Below are 12780 nucleotides of genomic sequence, written 5' to 3'. Positions count from 1 at the left end.
CAATTGACTGCCTAATTGTGCAATGTAACCTGAAATGTTGTAAACTAAATTTAAACTCAATATACTTTTAAACGGTCACAAATAACAGTGATCCAATGAAAGACTTTTTTACTATCCCATCCCTACCAATGACTTTCCTCACTGCTAATAAATATGCATGATGCCAATTTTTTTAATGACACGATTAAAATTAAGACCTTTAGAATTAGATAAGTGAATGTGCAGTAGTTGTATCACTGTCATGTTTTGGTTCTGTGGGTATTCTTGTTGTCCTTTGTTTGTGTGATCTGTGTTTTGTTATGTTGTCCCTGTGTCTTTCCCTTGTCTCGTCAAGCTTTATGAGGTCCACCTGTGTTTGCCTGTCCTTCCTTGTGTATCACCCAAATAGTGCCCTTACTCACTTGTGTCTTGCCCAGGTGTGTCTCGTCACATCAATTAGTGTTGGTGTATATATGCTGCATTCCAGGATGATTGGAAGTTGGACTTTTCCGAGTTCAAACCAGTAAGTGTGTATGGGAAGGGAACTCCCCCTTGAACTCAGGAATCCCACTTGCAACGGAAAAAAAAAAAAAAAAAAAAAAAAAAGGTATCCTGACTTCACCGGACGGACTACAATGTGATGTCACTCTACAATAGCGACCCCTTTGGGAACACAGACCGTGAATGGTAAAACACAATTTACTCGAGTATAAAACTAGATAACTTTCTTCATTCATAAATATTCACCATAACGTAACGTAACGTAACGTAACAAAACGTACGTGACAGCATGACTCTATCTCCCTGCATGAAATTAGACGTTGAATTACTGAACTGTATGAAATGCTTATAAAAAAAAAAAAAAAAGATAAAAACAATAAATAAAGGATAATTGTGAGAAGTCAAGATTGCTGGAGGGCCAAAATAATAATAATAAAAAAAACATTTATCATTATCCGCCATTTTGGTTGTTTACTTTTGCCTTGAACGCTTTCAGGTCGGAACTGGGAAAAACCAACGCGGATATATGCGACTTCTGACCATCCTCGAATGCAACATTTTTTTCCTGTCTTTTGTTCAGTCCTGGTCGGTCCATTGTTGGTGTTAATGTCACGCCTCGTCGTTCCCCCTCGTCTTGTCACACCCTTTGAGTTTCTCAACTTTGCTGTTTTCGTTTTGCCAGTCAGTACCGCGTTCTCCATCTTGTTTTGATGTAATTAAAGAAAACCTTTTTTTTTTTTTTTTTCTTTGCTCCACCTCTGCCTCCCTGCACTTGGGTCCTCAACTATGCCAATTCCTTGGCAATCACTTTGTTGGGACATGTTGCATTTGTAGGAAATTGTTGGAAGTACAGCATATCTTGCTATTTAAGAAGAGAACAATTTTGATGGGTTAAAACAGGAATCTTGTCAATGCTTCACATTAACCTGAATGTGTCTTTTGTCTCTGCCTTTTTATAAATATATTGATTGAGGTTAAAAACAAATGGCCTTCTGTGAGCCGGCATTGAACAATGTTGAGTCGTCAAAGGCATTTTGGGCCCTATTTTCGTGCCCAGCAAAAGTCTTGTGCAAAGTACAGCCTCATTATGCGCATGGGTAGGGTTTTCTTTCTTTTGGTATTTTCATAGACAGGCTCAGTTAGAAGGCACATTTGCACTGTTGTGGGCATGGACATAATAGATTTGCAATGGAAGCAATTCCTCTTGTTCCCTTTAAATTCAGTGCAGGGAGGCACATGGAGTCTTTGACACGGCAGACTGGCTTTGAGACAGAATCCATCTACACCCAAAAAGTATGTTTATAAGGAACTGCAAGAAGAGAGAGGTACCAACAATTTTGGCCACATGTGTGTATACTGGTATATTAACTATTATGCAGCACAGTGGTTGATTGAGTACATAGCACAGTCCTGAGGTTCGGCTTACAATGTTGGCTCTGGCTTTCCTGTGTATAGAGTATTCTCCCCCTCGTTCTTGCGTGGGTTTTCTCCAAGTATTCTGGCTTCCTCCCAAATTCCACAAACATGCATGTTAGGTTAATAGATGACTCTAGTCCATAGGGGTGAATGTTTTTTGTCTGAATGTGACCTGCGATTGACATGTGACATGTGCAGAGTGTACCCTGCCTCGTGCCTAAAAGCCAGCTGTCAGCTCACCCTAATGAGGATACACAATATAGTAAATGGATGCATGGATGGATATTAATTAGCATCTGTGCTGCTCCCAACTAAGTCCCATCTTTCGTTTCAGCACAAACAAAGTCAAAGACAACCACAATTCTTTTACTACTTTGGCTCATAGCATTGTTCAGAATGTCCTCAAAAATAAGGAATGCCTTCAATAAATGTCAACTTTGCTAAAATCACATAATTTGTCTACAGGTGCTCAGTCACTCACACTGAGCCAAAGCATTGACAAAACAATATAGCAAATTAGCAGTGGCATTGCTATGGGTTCTACTTTTCTCATTTTGTCATGCTAACAGGGCAAACAATCTGTTGACCGTGTGGCTTTAGGGGATAGCACGTCAGCATGTACATGACTGTGTACATGTACAGTCTGCTGTTTCCCCATGACCCTGAAAAGGGTAAACTGAGCAGAAATTTTGATGGATGGACAACTAATGTCCTTACTGTGTGGCAGGTATCTTTGCTCTGTACAAAAAGATTCCTCAATGTTGTCAGAGTGTTGGGACAGAATGATATCCTAAAGGACGAAGCGAGTGTAATTTTAAGAACAAAAGGTGTAGCAGTCAAGGACACAAAAGAACATATTAGTAAGGTGTCAGAAAGGGAGTACCAAGTCAAAGTGTGAAGAATTGGAGCTGACAGAGACTAAGCAGAGGTGATAATAGACTGTTCTACACACAACCCATCCTTTCTTTCATCCATCCATCCATGTACACTGTATATGGATGGATACTATGCTACAAAAAACAGGATGAACACAGTGTACATTGTACACTGTTCATCCTGTTTATGGTAGCAGGATAGCACAACACCTAAGAAGACTGCACCTTGGACTAACAGTCAGTCAATCAAAGTACAAGAGTCAATGCTGAATATAATCAGTTACAGTTTTTCACCTTACCATGCTCCTCTTTGTTGAATTAATTGGTGGACTGTAGTTTAATTTGCCTATTTGCAATCTCACTGTAAGAGGTAGTAACTGACACAACTGAAAATGGATAAAGGATGTGGACCTGTTTCCACTCTGCTGCATGCTGTTTATGGGGGGGGGGGGGGGGGGGGGGGGGGGGGGAGTTGCACTCCTTTACCACATAATTTACATAGCGGAACCAACTACTGCCTTCCTATCTACACACCCTGCAGTAGAAACACATTCTAGGTCAAAGTTTACCATTTCAAACTATACCATTGTAAGCTGAACTGAACTGTATCACTAAGGGAAACCTTTTTTTTTTTTTTTTCATTCAATACGGTTGTTGAGTTTTCTTTATATTTGAGATTGCTCTTGCAAGGGTGTCAAACTCATATTAGCTCAGAGGCCACAGAGAGGAAAATATATTACCAAGTGGGTAATAGGGAAAAGTCCAGACTGGTAAAATCATGGAATATAACTTAAAAACAATTGGTGTCAGCTATACACAGATTTTCACTATTTGCAGGCCAGCCCTAAAGAGTGAGGCTCAACTGTAAATATATTTTCCAAAAAATAACACAAATGCAAATGGAAAGAGGCAACAATTTGCATGTATGAGTTGCATGTTACCTGCCTGTTTTGTGTGTATATTGTTCCCAAAATGCATTGTGTGGCACAGTTAATGAAGTTAAAGGACCTTAATCCATGTCATATCTGTTTGGGTTACCAGTAGCTAAATGTGTTTCATATTCAGCATGTTATATTTGATTTATGTTGGTCTATGTTTTATTTATTTATTTATTTATTTATTTTTTCAACAAACTGTAACTTCGGGTTGTGTGTAAAATAATGACATCCAGGTTAATTCTGTGTACAAGTTGCACGGCTCATCTGAGGATTGCTTGTAAATTTCTAAATTTATATGTTTTGATTTTGGCCGTCTGATTAATTGGTCCTACATTACTCTCTTTTTTTTTTTTTCCCTGCTTTAATGTTATCCTTAGGCCAAGGGATTAGGACAGTATAACCATATGGCCTGAATGTGAAGAAATTATTGCAGCTCAAGTCCTATACCGCATAAATATCCAAAGCTTGTAGGGAATATTGCTTCCAAATCCACTTGCATGCAAAATTAGCAGTGTGCTGTTTTCTATATATTTGAAGAGTCAAGGCTGCTTTTAATCCATGTAAAATGTTTGTGATGGCAGAAATGACTCTACGTCTAATGTGGTGGAGCAAAAAATGTAGCTCGACAGAACCAAGGACAACTCCCCAAGGAATAATTAAACACTCATTGCAATTCTTTGAACAAATGTTGAAAAAAATGCCTACTGACTTTTACAATCCTACAAAAAGGGTTGTAGAGCAGGAAAGCAATCATGGCCTTGTTCTCGCTGTTTCATGAAAAGAGGTATAATTACATCCCTGCATCTTAGGGAGGCCAATTCTACAGGGTCTGGCAGCATTGCAATTGAAGGCTTCCCTTCTAAGATAATAAACGTGGCATTCATAATACAATGCAGTTTCATCCATTCTGTTGAACAGCCTCTATCTGGAAAGAAAATGAATACAGAGTCATCTTGAAATTTGTAATTTTACAAGAAACTATGCCTCAAAAGTTAATGCAAGACCTTGGGTTGAACCAACATCCAAAATGGTCAACCATAACATTGTCCGTTAACCATTGGGAAGATGGTAACAGACAGTAACAACAGACAGGCATTGTTATGATTATCTTTGCATGTTTGCATCTTGAATTTGAAGAGCAATGACAGGTGGGTCTGCACAAAGCAATCAAAGAGATTGTTAAAATAGTAACGAGTCAAAACAAGACTTGTGAAGGTACCCGAGACAAGAACAGAGTATAACTATTAAGCATTAAAGACATCTGTGAAAATGAGCTGTGACTGAGGCAGTAGCATCTGTCAGATGAGCTAGTGCCAGCAACAAATTGCAACACAGCCTCACCCTGGCTCAAGAGCACTTGGGTTAACAGAATACAAGCATGACCATGAAACACAACCACAATCCGATGCAAGATATTATCATCAACATGAACAAAGTCAATGGCTCGCCGAACGTTGGCTATAAATACCACGACATAATTAGCATTCTGCACAGCAGCAAACAAGAGGGCCAAAAATCAATAATGTATGCAAGCAAGAGAAAGTTGTCAGATCAAACAATGGCTGCCGACAGATTGAGAGAGAAAGGCTTGTTTACGCTCGCCATCCCAGAAAAGGATGCCATTGATTAATCAGCACTTGACAGCCATGTTGACAAGGAAAGGGAAATTTGTTGAACAGGAAAGGGAAATGGGTTTAGTTGGTTGAAACACTTATTTTTATAGCTGTATCTTTGAAAGCAGAGGGATGGGAAACAAAGAGTGCATTTGTGACTACAGCTGCACAACTAGTCAAGATGAATTTTAGTCTGCCAAAATGCAATGGCATGGCTTCACACATTGATTCCTCTTTCATCTCTCCAAGCAAAGACTTGGAGCACCATTAAAATGATAGATGAATACATAGCCAAATAGATTTATGGTGTGCACTCAGAGCAGCTTCAGCAATAATGACTTGTGCTTCACACCTTTATTTACACAGTCTTTCATATAAATGTAGGCGCTATACACAGAGACGTATGCACTTCAGTCATTAGTCAGCTCATAAAACATCTGACACTGGTTATACAGTGAAAAGGTAGGCAAACATTCTACTCAGTGTTACACACATCTGCAGTACTTACCTACAATAAATATCAAAACTAGTAGTAGTAGTAGTGGTGGTGGTGGTATCCTACAAAATATTTTTAATCAAAGAGATAAGACCATGGTATTTTAAGCCCTTACAACAGTTAACTATAGGTGATATAGGTGACTATATAATGATTAAATCTTACCTTTGACACCATGGCGCTGTAATTTTTTTTATGAAATATTAGGTGTTTCAATTGTATCTGATTGCAGACCGCAGAGCGGAACACTCCGCCCCCCGGCAACAGAACACTCCGCCCCCTAAGCGGAACGTTCCTCCCCCGCCAGGCTACGGGTAGTCTTAAAGGACAAAAGGCAGAATAGCGACTTAATAAAGGAAAACCGAGTGTATTAATGGCCATGACAAAGGAATCTTTATTGCACAAAGTTACAAAGCTTCACAAACGTATCACATATGAAACAGACTATTTAGAATCCCGTAAATAGTATTTTAAAGGTGTTGTATTGTAATATAAATACAAAAGTTTTTTCTTTTAATGCAAGGAATCAACTTTTTTTTTTTCCCCCTACCAGGGCGGTATAAGGTTTATCCATCTCCAAAAATGCTCTTATGTAAATTTCCAAACGTTTCATAACCTGGAGCTACCTTTTTAAGAAAACAATATTTCATGCTCCTAATGACCATATTATGAACCACAATCGCATTCTCATACTCTATCAATATAAACCCAATATTCTTTAGAATTTTATATTACAAAAAACTAAATCAAAAAGCCACTTGATCTTTTCTTCATCTGGCCAGAAGAACATACCCCACCCATTTTCTTGACCGCTTATTCCTCACAAGGGTCGCGGGGGGTGCTGGTGCCTATCTCAGCTGGCTCTGGGCAGTAGGCGGGGGACACCCTGGACTGGTCGCCAGCCAATCGCAGCAGTAGAACGTATCAGAATTATATTTTCAAAGTAATTAAATATACACTCCTTTAGATCATCATAAAGTGTACAGTACAAAAGAAAACGAACCTCACTTTCCACATCATTCAAATCACACATTTCACATATTATATCATATGGTATATTAGTACATCAACCAGTTTCAATGACTAGAGGTAGAATACCAGACCTTCTCTGAGCAACCAATGATCTCTGATTTCTAGACAGTCGAGATAGATCATATTGTTCAGGAATAAACCTGACCTTGAGTGGCGTAAATGTTCTCAGTTTAGGCTTTAATGAAACACCTGAAACACAGACCAGGTTTCTTCAAACTTCAAGAGAAGCTTAGATTTAATGGAATGGACATGACAGCACAGGTTATTCCTATATTGCGTATGAACTTCCTCAAAAATTGTCATTTATTGACCAGGGAGACTGACTGATGTAATTTGCTCCATTTAAATACCTTCTGATTAGTCGTACCCTCTGCTATAATAACCAGTCGATTCCATAGCCGTAACATTTCACACTTCCATTGGATAGACCCAGCCCATATCTCCTTGAATCACTCCAGTCGGAAAAAATCTATATATGTACACCTAAAAATATCTAATCGCTTTATTTGGAATAGCATCTATTAATTTATAGTCTTTCATTCCCGACACCCCAGCAGCATAATTTAAAATTGCATATTGCATATACTTGAACTTTACCAATTACCAATCCCAGAGCTCTTCCAGCTAAGTCAGCAAAGGTCCCTATTCCAACGTTAAAGTCATAAATTCATCAAGAAAAAAAAGGCCATTTATATACATCAACACATTTTAGGGAACTGAACCAAAGTAAAATGAAAGCGTCTTTCCACATTTTTTTTTCCTGAAGTGAACTATCTTGGTTTTGTTCCGATTATATATTTAACATTTTCTGTAAATCAAGCTCAGATTCAGCCAAAAGCATATCATCTGCATACAGTCATATACCTACATTAAAATTAACCAGATATAGGCCTATGCTAGCTTCCTTTATCTTTGTAGATAGATAGTTCAAGAATAAAGCAAAGAGGGTTGGTGAAAGTACATCACCGTGCTAAACTCCAAAAGGTGTATCAAACCATCCATCCATCCATCCATCCATTTTCTTGACCGCTTATTCCTCACAAGGGTGGCGGGGGGTGCTGGCGCCTATCTCAGCTGGCTCTGGGCAGTAGGCGGGGGACACCCTGGACTGGTTGCCAACCAATCGCAGGGCACACAGAAACGAACAACCATCCACACTCACACGCACACCTAGGGACAATTCGGAGCGCCCAATCAACCTGCCATGCATGTCTTTGGAATGTGGGAGGAGACCGGAGTACCCGGAGAAGACCCACGCGGGCACGGGGAAAACATGCAAACTCCACCCAGGAAGGCCGGAGCCTGGACTCGAACCGGAGTCCTCAGAACTGGGAGGCGGACGTGCTAACCACTCAATCAATCTGTATAAATAATAGGGGTGTTAAAAAAAAAAATGATTCGGCGATATATCGTGATACTACATCGCGCGATTCTCGAATCGATTTAAAAAAAATCTATTTTTTAATTTTTTTTATTTTTTAAGAGCTCAGAATTGTTCATTCGGTAGTCTTACCGATTCAACGTCTTATCATCATTGCCTTTTTTTTTCTTTTTTTTTTTTGTGTGTGTGTGTGTGAATCGATTTTTAAACTTCCATTTTTAATGGAAAAATATTCAACAAAACATCTGACTTCGGGTTAGGATTCACACCTTGAGCATGGAAGAATGTTATATGAACGGAACATTAAGCCTTAATATTTAATTTTAATGCTGTTCAAACATGAAACAGATTACAACCTCTATAAGACTGAAATTTCAGATAAATAAATAATACATTTTCATATAAATCTTACACTCTACAAGCTTACTGATTAGTATTTTCTAAATTTGAATGAAAAAAAATTGCAACAATCGATTTATAAATTCGTATCGGGATTAATCGGTATCGAATCGAATCGTGACCTGTGAATCGTGATACGAATCGAATCGTCAGGTACTAGGCAATTCACACCCCTAATAAATAACATTAATTTCAATACAAGCTATTGAATTTTTATACAAATTCTGAATTGGCTGGCCCTGCGGCTGGCTGGCGACCAGTTCAGGGTGTACCCCACCTACTGCCCATTGCCAGCTGAGATAGGCTCCAGCACCCCCTTGTGACCCTTGTGAGGAGTAAGCGGTCAAGAAAATGGGTGGGGGTGGGGTACGTTCTACTGGCCAGATGAAGAAAAGATCAAGTGGCTTTTTGATTTAGTTTTTTGTAATATCAAATTCGAAACTGAATATTGGGTTTATATTGATAGAGTATGAGAATGGATGGATGGATGAATTGCTTGACAAAATCTTCCATCTATCTCCTTTTCCATAAGTTTAAATATGATATTTTTGCAAAAAGTTCTTACTATCATTTTTACGTTGCTCTACAAACGTGTTTTTTTGTGACACTAATGTAAGCATTATCTAATGTACATACTTTTGTAACTTCAAATAACCAATCCCAAAACATTTATCTAAATCACATTTATTAAGTGGCAGAAATGGTGCAATCGCTGCAGCACCTGTGAGGGTTGTAATCAGAGATGAAACCAATGAGCTCTCCTCGCTTTCCTCGTCCCCAGAAGCATTTTTATTCTTGAAATTGTATTGCATTGGATGCAGGGGGTGAGGTTATAAGGGATCCTGTACATCTCTCGGATGAAAATGCACTCCATTGATGGCACCTAATGACCAAAAGAAAAACAAAACAAGAATGAGATGGATCAATATCAGAGGTGCCTGGGTCCGGTCCTGAAGATCCCCTATCCAGCCTGTTTCCCATGTCTCCCTCCTCCAACGCAGCTGAATCCAAACATCAGCAAGCTATGCAGAAGCCTGATAACAATCCTGATCATGAATCAGGTGTATTGGTGGAGAGAAACATGGAAAACAGGCTGGATAGGGGCTATCGAGGACTGGGCTTGGACACCCCTGATCTAGTTTAGATAGATAGATTTGTATTAATCCACCCATCCATTATCTTAACACTTATAGTCAAGAGGCCTCCCCCCTACTCTCAACTTACTGTCTAGCCACTGAAAGTGTGCTTCCCGACGGAATGATTCCTCTTTGGTCATCACCCAGAAATGGGTGCAGCTCAGGGCCAGGACACGGATTGCTCTTTCAGCATCATTCAGGACAGCAAGAATGAAGATTGAGCATAAAATCTACTCTGGTAGTTTTGTGTTCTTTTCATATTGTATGTCAGAACCACATGATTCAGTGATTAAGATACAATTTCAAAGTCTACACTCCGTATAGTGAGTGTTATCAGTTCATAACTGTCCTTCACCTCCAAAATTTTAAATAAATACTGAAATAAATATTGTTGCATGCTGATGAAAGTGACCGCTCCCTCTGAAGAAGGCTTGACTTTGGTCGTCGAAAGGTGACGTTCCTCCTGAAGTTCAAGGGAATGGGACACATTATTATATATATGCTTTAGACATGTATACGCAACAATGACAATTTGCATAACTTAATTAGGGTCTTTAAATTCTCTTTCTTAACATGGCAATCAAATTAATTAATTAATCAATATAATTCTTCTTCAATTCTCTATGGCAGAGTGACTGTTCTGCCCTTTTTCCTCTTAGTATGTAAAGGTTAAAATCTTCTGTCATGCCATCTGTAAAATTGACAATTATATTATATTCCTAAACCATACCAACATAAATTTAAAAAGCAAAAACTCTAGGCATACTTAAATACAGATTTCTTAACGTTCATGTCACTACTGATTAAACTACGTTATTATTCAAATTCCACTGTTAAATTTAGGTATTCGTACAGTACACACATCTTGTTCCATAAAAAAATGACGACAACAGGAAACCACGGACTGACGGAGCAGCGAGGGTGACACGGAAGAAAAACATTGCGTTCCTCCACTTCATTTTCTGTGAGGGAACGAATGCAATGTTTTTAGCGTCCTATGTGCTACAATCATTCAATAAAATAAATATCCACTTACTTGCTGCTCGCGACTCGTCATTTTTCAAATGTTGTTTCCTACAACACGTAGAGGCCGCTCGCTACAGACGACACTGGACTACGACAGCAGCTGCGCTTTACGGCAAGCATAGGGCTTAGGGGCGTTCCGTTCCGTGGGCGTTCTGTTCCCAGTCTGCGGTATGCAATCAGACCCTAAAGTTTTCTAGAGCGGAAGTAAAAGGTCCGGTTCAGTAAAACCCACCTCTCCCTGTGTGATTGCCACGCCCCCGGCAAGCCGACTGCAGTCTGCTGTTGGAACTTTATATGCAAGCCATCAATTCTTCAATAAACATTTGAAACAAAAGGACTCCTTGCTGCAAGAAATCGCGAAGGAGGAGGGGATGAAAGAAGGGGCGGGGGGGCTGAGCTGGTGTCGAACTGGGGACTAGCTGCTTACAGAGCGAGCACATTAATCAGTATACTATTCATCAATAGTGAAAACGTTTTACTTGTAGTTTACACACGTGTAAGCCAGAACCTTTGTGGGATTTTAAGAGAGCCGAACGAATGTCATTGCACTTTGGCATTGCAAATGTGAAGGATAGTTGATTGCTTTGAAGTCATTTGGACAAAAAGTTTACTGATAAAGGCTACTTTTGTTACTATCCCATGTAGGTCTCAGAAAAAGTCGGCGTGTGTTTAGTCCGTAGAGGCGGTGCAGGGGTCAAAGAGTGCCAACAGCTCGTTTTCTCAGGTTGAGAGGGGATGGTGCTTGGAGAGCAGAATGACCTTGACTGTATCTACCTCATATTTGCTCAGAAGAGTGTTTAGGCCTTCATGATGTCATAAAACGAAGTTTGTGAGTTTTCCCGGATCGCTGTGGGCGTGGTAAGGCACTGTTCGCCAAGAAAACAAAAACACTTTTGGAACATATGCTAAAATGAATAGAAAGTGAGCGACGGATTTTTGAATGTCTGATTTTTGCACATGTGCAGGGGGCATTCTTTTGCCCATTTCTCATACACGTTTGATCCAATTGACTTCAACATTGGCCTGGACCATGTCAAGACCTGGGCCAATCAACTGCGGAAACAATCTTTTTGAAACATTATGACGGGAGAGGGGCATCATATTTTGTGTTTCATATTACCTTCACCATGAAAGAGGAAATGCGCAATAGCTCCCCGGTACATGCTCTAAAAAATCCCACACTTCACATGTATGTTTATAGTCACAACCTGAAATAATCTCTATGACAATAGTCGGTTATAAATATAGCGCCACCTAGTCCTTAGGGCGACAAAAAAAAAAATACCCCACATACGGTATTTTGTACAATATTTGATACTCTTTGTAAGTGTAATAATTAAGTCATTTATGAAGTTTTTTACTTTTGAGCACTCAAAATTTTCAGTGGCATCAGACCTATTCATACATATAGGTATGGACTTTTTTTATGTAGTTATTTATTTTTGATGCCCTCTATGCACAATAAAAGAAATATTGTGGTATGAGTAATACTAACGATGATGTGTATATATGTATTTAAAAAAAAAAAAGCCAATCGGTGCAATTAATTGCCGAAAAAATTAAAAAAAGGACGCTGATTTTTGAGGATCTTAAAGTTGACTAAAGCTCATTGAGATTTGCACACTGATCACACCTGGCAAAAAAATAAATAAAAATGATCCATATGTAAAGGTTTATTATGCCATTTTCAAAGAAATTTGGCTTTGAATGTGCCAGTACCCCACCATGCAAGTACCCCAAAGTGGCCCGGGCTGCGAGGGTCCTTTATAGCTGCTCGCAGCTCTAGTTTACTTTGTTGTTCACTTCATATCTGACGAGCAATAGCAAGCTATTTATCCAGACCAGGTGAATATTTATTTATTTATTTATACTTGATTTGATTTAAAAACAAATAAGAAAAATATATTTGAAAGCATAACACGATTGATCTCTGACATAATTTTTCAGTGCTGGGTGCTAATTTTTTGCCCAAAATTTTGGAGGGCCAT

The 12780-nt window shown here is 39.1% G+C and overlaps 1 protein-coding gene across 3 annotated transcripts in view; it reads right to left on the bottom strand.

The window, feature by feature from the left end:
- The window catches only part of nphp4 (nephronophthisis 4), a 154916-nt gene that overhangs the window by 59352 nt on the left and 82784 nt on the right, over positions 1–12780 (bottom strand). The window lies entirely within an intron of this gene.

This window comes from Festucalex cinctus, chromosome 2, assembly GCF_051991245.1.
Source record: "Festucalex cinctus isolate MCC-2025b chromosome 2, RoL_Fcin_1.0, whole genome shotgun sequence".
Lineage (NCBI taxonomy): Eukaryota > Metazoa > Chordata > Actinopteri > Syngnathiformes > Syngnathidae > Festucalex > Festucalex cinctus.
This window is presented reverse-complemented; position numbering and strand designations above follow the sequence as displayed.